Raw genomic sequence first — 20,328 nt, 5'->3', positions numbered from 1 at the left:
CTGTGATGTACTGTCCCATTTTCTGTTCCATCTTCAGCATCTTGAGTTTCCCTTTGACACCCACCAGCAGATAGACAGGTGACAGTGAGGGGGAATTTCCAAATGTGAATTGAATTCTGAAACCACGGTCTATTTCTACTGGGGCAAACACAAAACAGTGCATTTAATCACAGCCTCTCCCTGTGAGGGATGGAATGGAAACTCATTCTCTGCTTTGTGTCCAAAGGAACTTCAGAACCAAACATCTGAGCACAGAACAGAAATACTCGCTCAACATCTCATAAACCCGGACAACTTGATCCCCTGATTCATTTTATCTGGGTGAACACATGTGTGATATCCCAGGATCCAACCTCAGAGGGTCACAGCCCACACCGAGAGCCTCGCACATCTTTTCCACATCTCACACAGAGTGTTTCCACATCTCACACTCAGAAACTCACGCTACAATATCCAGTCCCCGGAGACGTCTGCTTCACCGCGGAAGCAGGGACATCCAGCCGCATCTGTAAAAGCACCAACGTAGACCGAAGCCCAAACACTGCCAGTTCCATATTCCTGGAGCCCCCATCACAGGATTATATCTCAAGCACCAACCCTCCCAGGGCTCTTTGCTGGCGGTAATATGTGGCAGTGTCTCAGCTAATCCCAGTTCTAAAATTTACCCTCCGACATCAACCCATGACAGAACTGGAGCCTGATGATCCTTTGTCTGGACGGGGATCAGACGGGAAACATAGGCCTTGGGTTACAAAGAGGGTTTTGATACATTTCAACTCAGTTACATTGAGCACATTTGCTCATTATTTTATTCTTGAGTGCAGTATAGCCCAGCTCAATTAGCTGGCACTTTCCCCGTAGTGTAACAGGAACAAAGTGTTTTAAATATAAAATTGAAAATATAGCACTGGAAACAGTACTGGAGATTTTTCTGTTCTTTCGATGCCCAAAACACTGACTGACTATAAGATGTTTGACACACTGAACAGAATTGCACAAATGCAATCCCTACAATCACTAGTTGTTTCTTCATTCCAACACAGACATCATCCATCCGGCACAGTTAATGCTCAAAGCATCCTCGTATCAGCACCGGCTGCTGAGGCCACTCTCTCTCCGCTGAGAGTCAGTAACCAGAGAGCAATAAAGATGTTCAACTCTCCTTGCAGCTCTGGTGAGCTGTTGCTCTGGCGACGGAGGAAGTGGCTCGCAAAGGTAACCGAGAAAGGAAATAACACACGCAATGTGACATGATCTGAGTTTCATTCTAGCAAAGATGAACTGAACATTCAGCCATTTTGTAACGATGAAACTAAAATTCCAGCGGTTGTATTGACCCTGTCGAGGTGCATTCAGCTAATCTCCTGCTAGTTCCAACTCTGCAGAACTTCCAGCTGCGCAGACGCTGGTCCAAAATAAAAGCACGTTGTTGGATACGATCCGTCTGCAACAGGTGTCGATTATGTGTAGATGTTTCAACTGAGATTCAGAGAGCCCTTACAGCACAGGCAGGACTATTAACCCACCCAGTCTGTGCCATGTTCGGTGTGGTCCAATCCCCCTGCACCCAGACCATAGCCCTCTATATCTCCCTCATCCATGCACCTACCCAAACATCTCTCAAATACTACAATTCAACCTTCATCACTCATTCGGCTGGGAGCTGTTTCCACATTCGCACCACCCTCTGAATGAAGTAGTTCCCCCTCAGATTCCCCTTAAATGTGTCACTTTTTGCCCTAAATCCATGACCTCAACCGACCTGATGGGCAAACGCCTACCTGCATTCATGCTGTTTATACTACAATACTTTTGTATATCTCCAGCAGGGGCTTCCAACCTGGGATCTCTTTAAGACACTGTCTGACTCTTCTGCTACCTTAAAGTAATTATGGATCTGTGTTCCAATGTCAATTTGTTTTGTCCCACATCCCAGACCTCCTACCACTCAATCAGTAAATCATAGCCTCGTTTTCCCTGCCAAAATGTAACACCCCTCACTTATCTGTATTAAATTCCATCTGATAGTTTTCAATCCAATTTCCCAGTTCCACGCAACTCTGTTTCCCAAGAGACTTCAATCATTCCAAAGCAATGTGCTAAAAAGCTAGAAATGAAATAAAACCTCAACAGGTAATCAGTCGAAAGGTAATTTTTCCGGTCTACCACCCTGTGTTGGAATGGCTTTGAACAATTTCTGATTTGATTTCAGGTCTCCAGCATCTTGAGTGTTTTTTTAATTTCCAGCTGCTCACAGGCAGGTGAGAATAAGTAGGAATTTCCAAACACGGAGAGAATACTGAACCCGATGTAGATAACCAACGATGAAAACACTGGATAACTCATTCCAGGTTCTCATTTGCTCTGTGTATTGAGATTAACTCTCAGGTCCCTTCGATCAAACTCCCAACCCTGGGCAACGAACCCTGGTGTATGTGGCTAGGCATCAAGGGCTTTACAGAATACGTAAGGGGAAAATATCCTTAACCGTACCAGTAACGTTCCCTCCCTGGTGCTCTAAACACTGCTTCGAGGCACAACACAAACCAGACACGAAAATTATTCCCTGTGAGCTGAGCAGTCAATGTCTGTAATAGCAGACGTAATACGGACTCTGCAGGGGTGCCGGGCCAGAAGACATCCAGGCTGAGCTCGCATACAGTCTGCACATCAGCGCATTGATGTCTTCACAGCCATCGCCAACACTTCACTCATCCAGGCTGCTGTTCCCTCATGCTTCAAATCAGCCACCATCATCCCTGTACCAAAGAGCTCTCCACACTCAGAACAAAACGACTGCTGCCCAGTGGACTTGACGCCAATCAGCATTAAGTGCTTTGAACGCCTGATAATGGCACATATCAAAAACTCCAATCCTTGCTCACTGGGCACTCACCAATAAACTTACCGACAGAATCTCTCCAGGGCAGATGCCATAACGTTTGTCATTCCCCTTGGCCTGACACACATAGAAAACAGGGATACTTGTGTCAGAATGCTGTTTCTGAATTTCAGTTCGGCATGTAACACCATTGTCCCACAGACTTTGGTGAACAAATTACTTCTCAGCCATCTAATTACACCACTGCGCAACTGGATGCTGGGCTTCCCAGCCACCAGACCGCAGACAGTCAGATTGCACAACCGCTCGTCCCTTCCCATTATCCTGAACTCGGCTGTGAGCTGAGCCCATTGTGTACACTCTGCTCACACGTGTCTGTTGAGCCAAACACCCAATAGCCACATTGAAAAATAAAATCACCGATGGCACTGTGCAATGAGGCTCATCGGTAACAATAACGATATGTCAGGCAGAGAAAACAGTCACATAACCTCTTTCCCAATGTCAGCAAGACAAAGGAGATGGTTATCGACTTCATTCTCCCTCTTGATTTTATAAACATACAATGTCACCCAAATTCTCCTGTGCTCCGTGGAATGAAGATCCAGCTCGGCCAGCCTCTCCCTATAACTAGGCCCTCTAGTCCAGGTAGCATCCTCAATAATCTCTTCTGCACCCTCTCCAGATTGATAATATCTGTCCTACAATAGGGTGAACACAACTGTACAGATTGCTTGGTGTATCCTCACTAGCTATTTATATAACTGCAATATAATGTCTGTAATCCAAAACTCAATGCCTGACTGATGAAGGCCAGCATGATTAAAGCCTTCTTTTCCACCCTCTATACTTGCACATCCGCTTTCAGAGAACTTTACCCTTGTAATCCCAGCTCACTCTGTTCCACATCACTCGGTGACCCTCCATTCAGCATAACAGGCCCACGATGGTTTCATTGTCCAAAATGCACCATCTTTTACTTGTCCAAGTTGAAAACCATTTGCAATTTCTCAATCTATCTCCATAACTGACTAACATCTCTTTGAAATGCATTATAACATGTTGCAATATCAACAAGACTCCCTAACTTAGTAGCAGACTTGCTAACCGTGCCATGTACATTCATAAACAAGTCAATGTCATGAGTAATGTATCTCAATACCGACACACGCTTCATCATCGTCACAAGCCTTCATTCGCTAAATCCATCATCAGTTATCATCCTGTGTTCTCTGACATCGAGCCGGGTCAAAATTGTTATCTCTTTCTAAAACATCAAAATACTTGGCAGGCTAGGTTCCACTGGTTGGTATAATCGGTGATTTCCCCACAACCAAAGTCCAAACTCTCCGATCACCCTTTTCGCTTCAATCTGAGGAAATTCCAACCCAGCTGACCAACCTAGAGTAGAGTCCGTATACTGCCAGTTCTATAATCTCAGAGACTCCATTCCAATGTTGTAACCCGCACAGACTACCCTGGGACGCTTTGCTGCCGGCGATTTGCCGTGATTTCCCTGATTCACAAATTAAGATGGAACGGGTACCTAACGACGCTCTTCCTGGGCCGGGGCTCAGGCTGGTTCACCGGTCTGTAGATTGTGAGAGGATGCGGATGCACCCACTTGTCTCCAGCAGCTAACTGGAGCTCATTTGTTCTCTATCTTATTCCTGAGTGGGATCCTGCTCAGCACGGTGGCTGCTATGTCTTCCTCAGGGTAGCTGGAACGAAATGCTTTCAATGTAACATTGTAAAATATAAGATATTGGGAAGTCAGGCTACATCTGTGAATGGAGAAATGGCGGAAGACCCAGTTTCAGATCTGGGGCCGTCCAAGATGCTGAAGATCTGCTGAGCGACTCCAGTATTTTCTCTTCTTTCTTTACATTTCCTGCAACAATAGTATTTTCTCTCTATTTTAACGCACGGATATTAAAATTGCAAAATGCTTGGGACACCCCAAAACTGTTCAACAGGTTTGTGGAAATTCAATCACCACCCCCACCAATTGGTTGGATATCAGTTCATTCCGACCCTGCTGTAATACATTCCATACAGTCAATGCTCACAGCATCCTTTCCTCCCACTATCATTACTGACACACCCATCACACTTCTCACAAGCCTCTATTTGCTCAATCCATCTTCAATCGTCGCCCTCCGCTTACTGTCATCGAGCTCGGTCAAAATAGTTATGTATTGTAAAACTAAAAAATGTTTGACAGACCTGACATCTCACTGGCTGGGGTAGTCAGTGATTTCCCCACAACCAACGTCCAATTGCCCCGATCTTCAGCGTCACTGCAGACTGTAGGCATTTCAATTCCAGCTGTAGAATTACCAATATACTGTCCGTTCCACATTCTCAGAGACTCCATCCCAATATTATAACCTGCACAGGCACTGCCCACTGATGCTTTGGCATCAGCGATTTGCCGTGGTGTTGCTGGCAGTTCCGATTCACAAACTAAGGAGAAATGAACCTGATGGTCCATCTTACTTTAAGACTCTTGCAAAAGTACATTGTCTTTTTTCCTTTCTCTCTGTTTTACTGCACAGATATTGTCTGACTGCAAAACGTTTGGGGATCCCAAAACTGTTCAACAGAATAGTGTAATGCCAGACCCACCCCCACCGATTTGTTAGTTCTCAGTTCATTCCTACTCTTGTGTAATACATCCCATACAGTCAATGCTCACAGCATCCTTTCCTCCCACTATCATTCTGTTGCAGTTGCTCCTGAGGGCACTGTCTCTACGCTAAGAAGCGGTGACCACAGAGTGATAAAAATGTGCAGCACTTCTTGCAGCTCCGCAGGGCTGTTACCCTGGAAACGGAGGAAGTGGCTCGCCAAAAATAATCGAGAAAGGAAACAACAAACTCAATATAATATGCTCTGAGTTTCAATTGTGACAAAAGTTAGCACTGCAGCCATTTTGTAACAGTGAAACTAGAATTTATTGGCTTAATGGTTGTGTTTACCCTGCCTCGTGCTGTGTTCAATTAAACATGTCGAGGAACCAACTAGAGAGCAGGCTATTCTGGACTGGGTTTTGAGCAATGTGGAAGGGTTAATTAGCAATCTTGTCGTGAGAGGCCCCTTGGGTAAGAGTGACCATAATATGGTGGAATTCTTCATTAAGATGGAGAGTGACATAGTTAATTCAGAAACAAAGGTTCTGAACTTAAAGAGGGGTAACTTTGAAGGTATGAGACGTGAATTAGCTAAGATAGACTGGCAAATGACACTTAAAGGATTGACAGTGGATATGCAATGGAAAGCATTTAAAGATCGCATGGATGAACTACAACAATTGTTCATCCCAGTTTGGCAAAAGAATAAATCAAGGAAGGTAGTGCACCCGTGGCTGACAAGAGAAATTAGGGATAGTATCAATTCCAAAGAAGAAGCATACAAATTAGCCAGAGAAAGTGGCTCACCTGAGGACTGGGAGAAATTCAGAGTTCAGCAGAGGAGGACAAAGGGCTTAATTAGGAAGGGGAAAAAAGATTATGAGAGAAAACTGGCAGGGAATATAAAAACAGACTGTAAAAGCTTTTATAGATATGTAAAAAGGAAAAGACTGGTAAAGACAAATGTAGGTCCCCTGCAGACAGAAACGGGTGAATTGATTATGGGGAGCAAGGACATGGCAGACCAATTGAATAACTACTTTGGTTCTGTCTTCACTAAGGAGGACATAAATAATCTTCCAGAAATAGTAGGGGACAGAGGGTCCAGTGAGATGGAGGAACTGAGCGAAATACATGTTAGTAGGGAAGTGGTGTTAGGTAAATTGAAGGGATTGAAGGCAGATAAATCCCCAGGGCCAGATCGTCTGCATCCTAGAGTGCTTAAGGAAGTAGCCCAAGAAATAGTGGATGCATTAGTGATAATTTTTCAAAACTCGTTAGATTCTGGACTAGTTCCTGAGGATTGGAGGGTGGCTAATGTAACCCCACTTTTTAAAAAAGGAGGGAGAGAGAAACCGGGGAATTATAGACTGGTTAGCCTAACGTCGGTGGTGGGGAAACTGCTGGAGTCAGTTATCAAGGATGTGATAACAGCACATTTGGAAAGCGGTGAAATGATCGGACAAAGTCAGCATGGATTTGTGAAAGTAAAATCATGTCTGACGAATCTCATAGAATTTTTTGAGGATGTAACTAGTAGAGTGGATAGGGGAGAACCAGTGGATGTGGTATATTTGGATTTTCAAAAGGCGTTTGACAAGGTCCCACACAGGAGATTAGTGTGCAAACTTAAAGCACACGGTATTCGGGGTAAGGTATTGGTGTGGTTGGAGAATTGGTTAGCAGACAGGAAGCAAAGAGTGGGAATAAACGGGACCTTTTCAGAATGGCAGGCGGTGACTAGTGGGGTACCGCAAGGTTCAGTGCTGGGACCCCAGTTGTTTACAATATATATTAATGACTTGGATGAGGGAATTAAATGCAGCATCTCCAAGTTTGTGGATGACACGAAGCTGGGTGGCAGTGTTAGCTGTGAGGAGGATGCTAAGAGGATGCAGGGTGACTTGGATAGGTTGGGTGAGTGGGCAAGTTCATGGCAGATGCAATTTAATGTGGATAAATGTGAAGTTATCCACTTTGGTGGCAAAAATAGGAAAACAGATTATTATCTGAACGGTGGCCGATTAGGAAAAGGGGAGGTGCAACGAGACCGGGGTGTCATTATACACCAGTCATTGAAAGTGGGCATGCAGGTACAGCAGGCGGTGAAAAAGGCGAATGGTATGCTGGCATTTATAGCGAGAGGATTCGAGTACAGGAGCAGGGAGGTACTACTGTAGTTGTACAAGGCCCTGGTGAGACCACACCTGGAGTATTGTGTGCAGTTTTGGTCCCCTAATCTGAGGAAAGACATCCTTGCCATAGAGGGAGTGCAAAGAAGGTTCACCAGATTCATTCCTGGGATGGCAGGAATTTCATATGAAGAAAGACTGGATGAACTGGGCTTGTACTCGTTGGAATTTAGAAGATTGAGGGGGTATCTGATTGAAACGTATAAGATCCTAAAGGGATTGGACAGGCTAAATGCAGGAAGATTGTTCCCGATGTTGGGGAAGTCCAGAACGAGGGGTCACAGTTGGAGGATAAAGGGGAAGCCTTTTAGGACCGAGATTAGGAAAAACTTCTTCACACAGAGAGTGGTGAATCTGTGGAATTCTCTGCCACAGGAAACAGTTGAGGCCAGTTCATTGGCTATATTTAAGAGGGAGTTAGATATGGCCCTTGTGGCTACGGGGGTCAGGGGTTATGGAGGGAAGGCTGGGGCAGGGTTCTGAGTTGGATGATCAGCCATGATCATAATAGATGGCGGTGCAGGCTCGAAGGGCCGAATGGCCTACTCCTGCACCTATTTTCTATGTTTCTATGTTAAACATCAATTAACTGAACAAAACACAGCTCCTTGTAAGCTCAGTGAGGTAAAAATGCAGTACAATACTTCAGAATGAGACAAGGCTTAGAAGAAAGATGGTTGACATATATCAGTGACGTGGTGAGATACAGGCTGGACAGATTTTGAATAAAATGGCACGGAATGGTCAAATAGAACTAGCTGGGAGAAGGGATCAATGACAATCACTGATGGTCCTCCAGCTTTACACAGATACTGAATTAATAGTACATACTATATATATATAATCCTAAAATGTCAAAGCTATAGCAAACAACAAGAACGTTTGCATGCACCCTTTGCCCCTGAATGCACCACAGAAAGTATCCCATCCAGATACTTCACAACTTCCTACGGCTACTGTTCTGCATTTGACTGCAGGAAAGAGCAGATAACTGTGGTCACAGCTGAGCACGCCATAGAAACAAGCCTCCTTTCCATGGACTCTCTATATACTTCCCACTGCCTCAGTGAATCAGGAAACATAATCGAAGATTCCCAGAACCCTAGACATTCTCAATTTCAACCACCCATCGGATTGAAGATTGAAAGGAAACAGAAAGCACACCACCAGGCTGAAGGACGGCTTCCATTCCATTGTAATGAGTCAACTGAATATTTCTCAGCACGGTACGATGTAACTCCATGTGAATCTGCATCATATGTTTACCTGTAGTACACTTTCTCTGTACCCATAAAGCTCTGTTAAACTCTGTTAATGTTTTACCTAATATACTAGGGGTGACTGATAAGTTCGTGTGGTCTAAGGTAGAAGGAAATGAATTATTAACTTCAAACTTTCTGCATAATCACTCAAAGAGTTGACCTGCGCATGCCTGTAACGAGAGCTGTATAACTCATCCCCGTCTACCCTAGGCCACGAACTTATCAATCAAACATGCTGTCGGCACTTTCTGGAGGTCCAAGATCCGTATGCTCCACGACCAACAGTCTAAGTGTGTAAAATAGGAGGGGGCTATGTTGAAAAATTAAAGTGCTAAGTTTTCTAAAATTGTCTCCTCCTATCTTAGGCCACGAACTTATCAATCACGCCTGGTGCTCTTGTATTGATCAGTGTGGGTGGTATGCAAGACAAGATTTTCACTGTACGGCGGTATATGACAATAATAAACCATTCCCCATTTAATTGTGTGGAAATATTACACAGACTAAGCTTCAGCTCTGGAACTTCGGGAGGGCGATTTCACCGAAGTGTACAAATTTTTGAGGAAGAGACAAATGGAAAAGGCCTAATTATCGCATGAAAACGGTTATATACTCGGAAATGTTCGCTGCGCTTCGGCGGGTCGTAACTGTGGAATGGAGTCAAGAAAAAAATTGCCCACACAAAAAGAGGGAACGTCACAAATTCGATCTCACTGCCCTGTCTGAACTGACGAAAGATAAAACTACTCATAGACACGGAGCAGTGTCCCGCAAATGCGATTACTCCGTTTAACCTCCGGCTGCAAGAACACAACAGGCCGAATGGCCGCTTCCCGTGCCCTGAATTATCTAAAACAGTTATTGACCCCAGGCATCGTACCAGGAGAAGTTTGGATCTGATACCGCGCGGGGTGATGGAGGTACAACTCAACGGATGAGTGCAGTCCCGGCATCAGCACCTTACCCTTTCTTCGGGCTAAAGCAGCAGGGACTGAGCGACGGCTCATCTCAGACGGTTCGGTGTGAAGGCCACACAGCCCGGATCGACCCCGGCAGGTTCTCTCCGGGAACCCAGACCGATCCCCAGTTCGGGTGAGTTAACGGGATTCGAACATGCCCGCTCGGAACGGCCTCAAATCCTCACCGATGGGAACTTGATGTACTAACCTCGCAGACAACAATCCTTCCCCCGTCTCCCCGCGACGTTCCGCTTCAACACAGAACGGAAAGGCAGCCACCCAACATCCGAAACTGAGCATGCGCAATGTGAGCTCCGCGTCTTCAGAGCCGGGGCGGGGGTTTTGTAGGCAGAGCAAAGAGGTTAGAAGGGACAGCATAGAGCATAGACCACAGAGCATAAGGTCGTTCAAAAATTTAAAAAAAAATAATAATAGCAGTAAACCGATCCCCCATTTTAATTTTGTGGAAATATTAGACAACCTTGTTTGTAGCTTTGAAAAGTGTACACATTTTTGAGACACACAGATCAATGGAAATGGCTTAATTATCCCATACATACTGTCGTACATTGGAGAACATTAGATGCACCGCAGCTCGTAACATTGAAATGAGTCAAGAAAAAAAATGCCCACCCACAGCGAAAGGACGTGAGAGATCTGGATCTCATAGCCTTGTCTGAACGGAAGAAAGATTGAAATGCACAACCACGAGAAACGAACCCGCAGATGTCGCAGATCTGCGGTAAAATGAGAAAATGGAGCGGGATCGAGTGACGTGCTGAAGGTCTCCCTCCTAAACCGGTGAGTCTGCTCCTCACCCCTCATACGCTGCATGACCCACCTGCCGCATTTTCCACATTATTTCATATTTACACCAGTTACATTTTTAAATTATTCCTCCGTACCTTTTCCCTTTCTCCTTCCTTAGGGCATTGATTTATGGGTTCAGTCCCCATACCAGTCCACCATACAGTTTACACCCAGACAGGAAATGTGCAGGTTCCAATCAAATCAGTCCAATGTTTACAAACACTAACTTCTAATCGCATTCCCCCGGGCTCACTGGACAGTGAAAGTTTACCTTCACCAAGTGAGACACAGCAGGAGGTGGCCATTCAGCCCATCGAGCGATCAACAAGATGGCGACTGCGCTCCCATCTCAGCCACATGTTTCTGTCCAATCCTCATTTCCTCGATCCCTTCGGTCTCCACACATCTGCCGGCCTCTGTTTTATGTGAGGATGATCATGAACCTTTACTGCCTTCTGTGGTGGGGATTTACACTCACTCACCATCCTCGAAGTGGAGACATTTCCCTTCATCTCAGTCCCGGACAGCCCCTTTTTCCATTGGTTCAACCGCTAATGATGCTGTGCATTTCAATGTGTTCACTCCTTCATCCTCGGTTCTCTAAATTAAAGGCTTATCGCGCTTGATCTTTCTTCACATGATGACCCGACCACTCCAGGGATCAGTCTGGCGAATCTTCATTGCATTCCCTATCACAAATACTCTCTAACCTCTTTGTTAATCCTCTATAAAATGAAAACTTACAAAATTCTTGAGAAACTCGGCAGGTCAGGTAGTACCTACGGAAAAGAGTAAACAGATACATTTCGGACCGAGCCCCTTCTTTAGGACTCAGACTGAAGAGGGGAGATGCCTAAATTAAAAGGTAGTGGGTGCGCAAAGAGGCCTTCTGGAAGGGGATAAGGAAAATCAGGTGGGTGGGAAAGTGCTGGAGAAGAAAGAATCTGAAAGGAGAAGAGAATGGACAATAGGAGAAAGTGATGGAGAAGGGGGCCCAGGGCTTACAAACAATCAAGTTTAGGAACAATTCTTAAAGTCTTAAGATTCAGATGGCAAAGTAAAACAGATGATGGGAGAGAGATTTGTAATCCACATAGAGGTACGCAGAGAGAAGGCGATACGAAGAATCACAGGTTCCACGCTGGTAAGTGAAATAACAATCGTTGAAGATCTTGTCCGTTGAATCGTTCCGAAATCTACTTAGAGAAATCACCAGGTGACAGTCACAAGAGTATCGTCTTCACTTAACACCCTGATTCCAGGTAAAGAGCCAACAAAAGTGATACCACAGGTTACTCCAGGAAATCCACACAAATGGATTATACGAAGAGACAGTCACACATCAATTGTGCACTGCGTGCCGATAATCAATCCAATCTTTTGGGCATCAGAGAGTTCCAAACCATAGCAGTGACAAGCTGAAGTTCCAACAGTCAGTCAGTGTCTGTCTCTGTCTCTGTCTCTGTCTCTCTGTCTCTCTCTCTCTCTCTCTCTCTCTGTCTCTCTCTGTCTCTCTGTCTCTCTGTCTCTCTGTCTCTCTCTCTCTCTCTCTCTCTCTCTCTCTCTCTCTCGTCCGCAGCCGGCTGCTGCAGCCTGTGACTGACGTCATAGTCCCGCCTTACTCAGGCGCTCTTAAAGTAACACTCACAGTACTCTGGTAACAGGAGAATGTGACGGGGGGAGGAGTGCAGAGGGTATTAGTAGGAGGTGAGAAGAAGTAAAAGGTCAGAGTGTAGAATAGGGAAAGGGGAGAGGTTAAAATTTTGATCATCGGAAGGAGAAATCAGTATTTCTCCCGTTGGGGTCATCTACTGTATCCGTTGCTCCTGGTGTGGCCTCCTGTGTATCAGTGAAACCCGACGTAGACTGGAGACTGCTTCGTCAAAAAAAGAGGGATCTCCCTGTGGCCACCCATTTTAATTCCACTTCCCATTCCCATTCCGACATGTCAGTCCATGACCTCCTCTGCTGCCGCGATGGGGGCGGACTCAGGTTGAAGGAACAACACTTCATACTGTATTCCGTTTGGGCAGTCTTCAAGCTGTCGCCATGAACTTCGATTTTTCGAATTTCCGGTAACTGCCCACCCCCTCCCTCACCATTCCCCATTATCTGTTTACCTGCCCATAACCTCCCTCTGGTGCTCCTCCCCCTTCATTTCTATCCATGGTTTCTACCCCTCTCATATCAGATTACCCCTTCCCCAGCCCTTTATCTCTTTCACCAATCAACTTTCTAGATCTTTGCTTCACCAATCGCCTGCGACCTTGTACTACTTCCTCCACTCCCCCACCATTATTTATTCTGACTTCTCTCCTTCCATTTCAGTCCTGAAGAACGGCCTCAGCCTGAATCGTCAACGGTTGACTATTGCCCAGAGATGCCGCCTGACCTGCTCAGTTTCTCCAACACGCTGTGTCTGTTGCTTTCGGAAAAAAAATACTAATAAACATCCAACTAAACTAATCTTTTTTGCCTACACAGTGTCTATATTCTTCCATTTCCTTCACTTCAATCTGCCTGTGTAACTGGTTCTTCAAGGCCTCTAATGTATCTGCATCTACCATTACCCAAACAGCACATTCCAGCTACTCACAGTTCTCTGCGTGGAAGAGCTTCTCCCTCACATCGCTTTTAAAATCACCCGTTTTCACCTCAAATGCATGGTCTCTTGTTTAAGACATCTCAAACCTGGGAAAAAGATACTGTCTGTCTCCTCTATCTATAAGTATCCTACTCCTACATTCCTTCTGCGAGTATAGCAACAGCCTGCAGGGCTCCAGAGGAAAAAAAAATGGGTTTGTCCAAACTCTCGTTATAGCTCAAGTCCTCTAATCCGGAGAATATCTTGGCAAAACTCTTCTGCACCCTCTCCTAAGCCCCTACATCCTTCCTAGAATGGGGTGACCAGAAGTGTATGAAATACTCCAGCTGAGGCCGAATACTGCTTTATAAAGCTGCAACATAACTTCCTGACTTTGGAACTCAATGCTTTGACTAATAAAGGTAAGCATACCATTTGCCTTCTTAGCCACTCTATCAATCTGTGTGGCCACTTTCAGGGAGCGATGAACTTAGACTCCAAGATGCTTCTGATCATCGACATTATCCAGGATCTTTCATTTAACAGTGTACTGTCCCTTTAATTTCGACCTGCTGAGTTGCCAACATGATCATTATTAATCAAATTTCTCTGAGTTGTCTCATGTCATGTTGAATTTATTGCCAAGTGCACAAGTACGGGAAGGTACAGGGACAGAGAAACACTGACTTGCAGCAGCAGCACAGGAAACTACATGCAGATAACACACAGAACATCAATTATACAATTTTCTGTCATTAATAATATAGAAATATAGGCTTTATGTCATTAACAATCCACAAATATGAATTTTTATTTCATTAGCTGAGTACAAATACACATTTTATGTCATGATTAATATATAAATATGCATTTTGTGTCAACAACAGACTTGGAAATGCTGAATTTTGTCCCTCAGCCAAATTGTTGACACAGTTTGGGAACAACTGGTCTCCAAGCACCGGTCCTTAAGTTACAACACACACACTGGGACATCCTGCAGGCCCAAGAACTGTCTGGTTATACCTTCTCCTTAAACACACAGACAGCAGGAACAGGACCAGGCCACTCGGCCACTCCAGTCCGTCCTGTCATTCAATAAAATGTGTGGCCGATCTACCCGTGTTCTCCAAAACCACTCCAATCCACTTTGCCCGGATTTTTGGCCCCACTTGCAGGTCAGTAGTTTGCCAGTATTTGCCCCCAGTGTGGTAAATCCCTCTGCTCGCCACCACCATGGACTCAGACATTTCCACAGATGAGCCCCTCCTGTCCCCGCCGGGACAAACATCCTGTCCGCCCCCTCTCACACCACCTTCATCCCCGCTCTCCCTCCTTCTGTCGGGATCCCTCCGTCCCCAGGGAGTGATGTTGGAATCCTTTGTGGAAATGAGGAATGGGCTGGCAAATTTGGACAAAGTGCTGACGGTTCTGGAGCTCGGTATGTTAAAACAGCACAGTGAACTGAAAATCGCATTGAAGCATTGTAGCTGTAACAATATTATATAACATAGACACAGAAGATAGAATAGTATAGCACAGGGACAGACCCTTCGGGCAACAATGTACACAACTCTCTGGAAGGCAGGTAAAGTAGTAATCAAATGGCCATCTATAGTAATCCATTATGCATTCAATATATCCATATTCTTCTATTTTCCTCACATTCATGTGCTGATCTAAGAGTCTCTTAAAAATTCTTATTGTATCCGCTTCTACCATCACAAAAGCGTTCATTCTTGGCGCCCCCAGATTGTGTAAACGTACTTGTCTTTTACACAGACGTTGCCTTTCTTCTCTGGACTCGCTCCCTCTCACATTAACTACATATTCTATGGTATTATATATTTCAGCCACTCAACAAAGATCCTGTCTACCTACTCTATTTATGCCTCTCATGGTCTTATAACCCTCTATCAAATTTCACCTCACACTCTCCCGCTCCAGAGAAAACCACTCAAGTTTGTACAACCACATGCCCTACAATCTGGGCAATATCCTTGTAAACCTCTTCTGCATTCTCTCCAAAGCCTCAACATCCTTCCTAGAGTCAGATAACCAGAACAGTTTGCGATACTCCAGGTGTGGCCTGACTAGAGATTTATCAGTTGCAACATAACTCCCTGACTTTTGAACTCAATACCTCGAGTAATAAGATCAGGCATTCCATATGCGTTCGTAATCACCTAATGAACCTGCATAGCCAATTTCAGTGAGCTTTGATCTGAATCACAACATCGTTCTGCTTATCAGCCCCTGTTAAGTGTCTTGCATTTAACAGTCTACTGTCTCTTTTTATTTGACCTACCGAGGTGCGACACTTCACGTTTGCCTGGAATAACTCCATCTGCCATTTCTCTGCCCATATTGCAGTTAATCTACAGTACGTCCCGCTGTATTGTACGCCAGTCATCTGTGCTATCCACACCGGTGTACATTTTCAGCCAGATCGGTTAAATATATCTGAATCTGCGGAACAGCTGGAATAGTTCCCTTCGACCACCACCCTCTGTCTTCAATGGGCAAGCCAGTTCTAAATCCAATTCACCACTGATCCCATGTACCTTACCTTCCGGGTGAGCCTCCCATGTGTGACCTTGCGAAATGCCTTTCTGAGATGTGTTGAAATAACAATCATAGCTCTACCTTCATCAATCATCGTCATCACCTTATCAATAAAATCAATCAATGTTGTAAGACACAATTTTCCCCACAGAAGGCCATGCTGGCTCTCCCTAATTAGACAAATACTCTTCGTTACCTTCCCTGCCGACGACGTGCGACTTACCGGTCTATAGTGTCCAGGATTATCCCTGATTTCCTTCCTGAACAAAGGAGCAACATTAGCTTCTCACCAGTCCTCCAGGACCTCGCCTGTGGCTATGGAGGATACAAAGATATTGCTCAAGGCCCTAGCAGTCTCTTCACTTTCCTATCAATTACCTGGGGGTATATTCTATCAGGTATGAGGGAGTTATCCAACTTATTGCTATTTAAGTTACCCAGCATTGCCTCCTCCTATACTTCCAAATGTCTCAGCATTTTAATACTCTTGCCAATGATCTCCATATCCTCCACGTCCTTCTCTTTGTTAAATATTGATTAAACGAACTCATTATGGACCTCAGCCACATCCTTCACACCCAAGCAAGTGTTCCCCCCACGCCTCCCCACCAGCCACTTTAGCCTTGTGTGGTCCCACTTCCTCCTTGTTATCCTCTTCTCCTGATGTATGTACACAATTCCTTGGGATTCTCTTTAATCCTACTAACCAAAGACTTTTCGTGGCTTCTCCTGGCTTTCTTAACTCCCCTCCTAAGTTCTTTTCTGGCTTCTTTATAATCCTGCAAGTCCCCGTTTGATGCTAGCTTCCTCAGTTTTATCTACTTTTCCTGTTTATTCTGCACTACATTCATGATCTCCCTCGACATCCACGGTTCTCTTACCTTGCTATCCTTGTCCTTCCTTCTGACTGGAACATACCTGTCCTGTACTCTGTGTAGTTAGACTTCAAACACACTCCACATGTCCGGTATTGACTTGCCCAAAAACAACTGATTCTACTTAACTGTCTCTAATTCCTGCACGATGCTCTGGTAATGTAACCTGCTCCGCTTTAATAGTCTTTCACAAGCTCCATGCTTGTCCTTATCTGTAGCTATCGTAAAACTTCAGCAGTTGTGGCAACTGTGTTGTCTGAAAGATAGGTCAGCCGGCCAGGTTCATTGCCCAACGCCAGATAGAGTACAGCTTCTGCTCTTGTTGGACAATATACATATTAATTTCAGAAACCCACCCGAATGTCCCATCTGAACCACTTGCACTAACAAGTTGCCAGCTTATATTCCTTTTATTGCTATGATATAGGTGATCATGGTCTTTCTATGATAATGAGTGTTCGGCAATTTTTGCAACAGGAGTGCTTTATCATTGCCTTCTCCCAGACAATATCTTTACAAGACAGATGACACCGATCATTGTCAATACTCTTCTGTGATTGCGTACTACAAACAAATTTACTGGATGCACCTCAAGACAGGGTTAAAACAAGCACTGGAATTTAAGTTTTCCCATTACAGATGGGCTGAGAACTCAGTATTCATCTTCGTCATAATGAAACTCAGAGCATGTGAGGTTGTTCCTGATTTCCTAAATTCAGTTAGTTCTGCTGAGACACTTCCTCCATCACCAGGGTAACAGCCCGCCAGAGCTGCAAAGAGTGTTAAACGTTTCTGTCACTCTCTGGTCACTGCCCCTCAGCAGAGAGACAGTGTTTTCTGGAGGTGGTGTTGAGGCGGGGATGTGTTGGGCATTTACTGTATGGAATATTGTATATGATGCCTGTGTTGGAATGAAGAGTTAAATACTGAAAGTGGAGATTGCATTTATGCAAGACTCTTCAGGATACCACAAACATCTTGAATTCAGTCAATATTTGTCCATCAAAAACCAAAAAAAAAAACTGTACTGAGTTTCTGGTGACTTATTTTCAATTTTACATTAAAAGCATTTTGTTATTGTTTCACTACGGAATTGTGGTGCGAAATGCGCTGCTCCAGATCCCACTCGGCAATAACATAATGAACAAATGTGCCAAATTTACCTGCTGGAGACAAATTAAAATATATTCCCACCTGCTGGTGAGCACAGCCCAGGATCCCCGCCCAGTTAACGCATCACCAGGTTCCAGTGCTGTTATGGGATGGAGGGGAGTGTTAATTTTAGAACTGAGAATAGCCAAGATGCTGCAGCATATTACCGACAGGAAAGAGTCCCGGGAATGTTGGTGCTTGGGCTATAATCCTGTGATGGGACTTCAGAAATGCGGAACTGGCAGTGTTTGGGCTTTGTCTTTGGCCCAGGTTTGTGTTTCTGCAGATGAGGCTGGATGTTCCTCCTTCTGCAATGAAGCAGAGTTTCCAGTCAGGTGGGTGGAGATTGGTTGTAAGGCATGAGCTGTAACGAGTGTTTGAACATACTCTGTGCTGTAGTAGAATTAACTTAAATTAAGTGTTCTACACAAGTCCATGTCCCAGGAAACTTAAATCATTCCACTGTAAAACCTGGATTGTTTCCGCAGAGTGGTGCAGGCTGGGGTGAGACTGGATAGAGGTTTATAAGATTATGAAAAGCATAGCTAAAGTAGATAGACAATATCTTTCCCCCAGGGTTGAAATGTCTAATGCCGGACGGCATGCATTTAAATTAGTTGGGGTATTTTCAAAGGAGATGTGAGGGGCAAGTTTTTTTTTCCCCATAGAGAGTGGAGTGGCTGGAATATGCAGCCTGGGGTGGTGGTAGAGGCAGATATATTGGGGACTTGTAAGAGATGTTTAGATTGGCTCGTGAATGTCAGGGAAATGGAAGGATTGTAGGCATTGTGCAGGCAGAAAGAATTATTTCAGTTGGATATTTGATTACTAATTTAATTGGTTCGGCACAACACTTGGGCTGAAGGGCCTGTTCCTGAGCTGTGCTGCTCTATGTTCTGTGTCTGTTGCCGAGAGGTTTCGGGGTAAAGGAGTGAGTGGGAACAGCAGGTCAGCCGGAGCCCAGTGTGGGGAATGTGAGATCACCCACTTCAGTAGGAGAAACAGAAGCACAGAATGTGGTTTAAATGGTGAGGGACTGAGGTGCAGTAGGTAGGAAAGGAGGTCAAAGATACATTGAATATATTGCAAAAGTTATTGGGTATACGTTGGCCCATCTCTGACACTTCATCCCTTTTCCTGATCTCCCTGTCTCCATCTCTGGAGACTGATTGTCAACCAACATCTTCTATAAACCTTCTGATTCCCATGATAATCTCGACCGTACCTCTTCCCAACTTAGCACCTGCAAAATGCTCTTCCCGTTCCTCAGTTTCAATGCTTCCGCTGCATCTGTTCCAGGGTGTGGCTGTCCTCCCTCCGCTATTGATGCTTTCTTCTGCTGCATCAACTCCATTTCCCGTACATCAGTTCTCATCCCATCTTCCTACAGCCGTCCTAGTGATAGAATTCCCCTTGTCCTTACCTACCGCTCTTTAAGCCTCTGCATCCTCCACCATCTCCAGAGATCTTACAACTAAACTTATTTTAACCTTCCTCGCTGCAACCCCGACCTCTTCCTTCAACACGGATCACTCCCTCCACATTTCTCTTGTCCATTCATCCCTCCTCACTAATCTGCCTCCAGCCACTTATCCCTACAAATGGCCTGAGTGCTACACTTACCGGTACACCTCCTCCCTCACCTCCATTCAGACACAAAACAGGCCTTCCAGGTGAGGCAACACTTCACCTGCGAATCTGCTGGGATCATCTATTGTGTCCCGTGCTCCCGATGCGGTCTCATTTGCATTGGTGAGACCCGCCATAAATTGGGAGACCGTTTTGTCGAGCATCTCTGTATCATGTCCCACAAGGGGGACTTTGCAGTGATCAAACATTTTAATTCTGATTCCCATTCCGACGTCTCGATCAATGGCCTGCTCTTGTGCCAAGATGAGACCGTCCTCAGGGCGGAGGAGCAACACCTTATATTCAGTCTGTGTATCCTCCAACCTGATTGAATTCTCCTTCCAGTAAACAAACTCCCCCACCCCCACCCCCGCAACACACTTCTCTATTCCCCACTCTGAACTTTCATTTCTGCTCACGAGCCGATGACTTCCTGCTGGGTCCCCTCCTTCCCTTTCTCCTATTGATAACACTCCTATTATTTTATCTCCAGCCCTTGACCTGCCCATCACCTGACGTCACCTGTCACCCTCCAGCTGGCCTCTTTCTCCTCCCCGACCTTTTCATTCAGATATCTTACACCCCCCCAACCCCAGTAATGAAAAATGCTCGTTGTCCAAAAAGGCTCGTGGTCTGCCTGTTGTGCTGAGTTCCTCCAGCATTTTGTGTGTGTTGCTTTCGATTTTCAGCATTTACAAGCTTCCATCGTGTTTAAGTATGGTAATTACCGTAACAATTATTTGGGATTTGTTGAGATTGTACCTGGAATATGGTGTAAAATCCCGCTCCCCACACTAACACGGGTCACACAGACCAAAGAACAAACTG

The 20,328-nt window shown here is 45.0% G+C and overlaps 1 protein-coding gene across 5 annotated transcripts in view; it reads right to left on the bottom strand.

The window, feature by feature from the left end:
• LOC140208261 (NACHT, LRR and PYD domains-containing protein 3-like) overlaps positions 1 to 10,173 on the bottom strand; it is a 38,214-nt gene extending 28,041 nt beyond the window's left edge. For 3 of the 5 annotated variants that reach the window (XM_072276826.1, XM_072276825.1, XM_072276830.1), the window contains exon 1: positions 9,894 to 10,157. The gene's annotated coding sequence lies outside the window, so the exon portion shown is untranslated. Of the gene's footprint in view, positions 1 to 5,068; positions 5,421 to 9,893 lie in introns of those variants that run through there. The other 2 variants (XM_072276828.1, XM_072276829.1) reach the window with 2 other exon arrangements.
• Between the last annotated feature and the right edge of the window lie 10,155 nt (positions 10,174 to 20,328).

The sequence above is a fragment of the Mobula birostris genome, chromosome 13, assembly GCF_030028105.1.
Source record: "Mobula birostris isolate sMobBir1 chromosome 13, sMobBir1.hap1, whole genome shotgun sequence".
Lineage (NCBI taxonomy): Eukaryota > Metazoa > Chordata > Chondrichthyes > Myliobatiformes > Myliobatidae > Mobula > Mobula birostris.
Note: the sequence above shows the minus strand (reverse complement) of the source record. Positions and strands in the feature narration are given on the sequence as shown.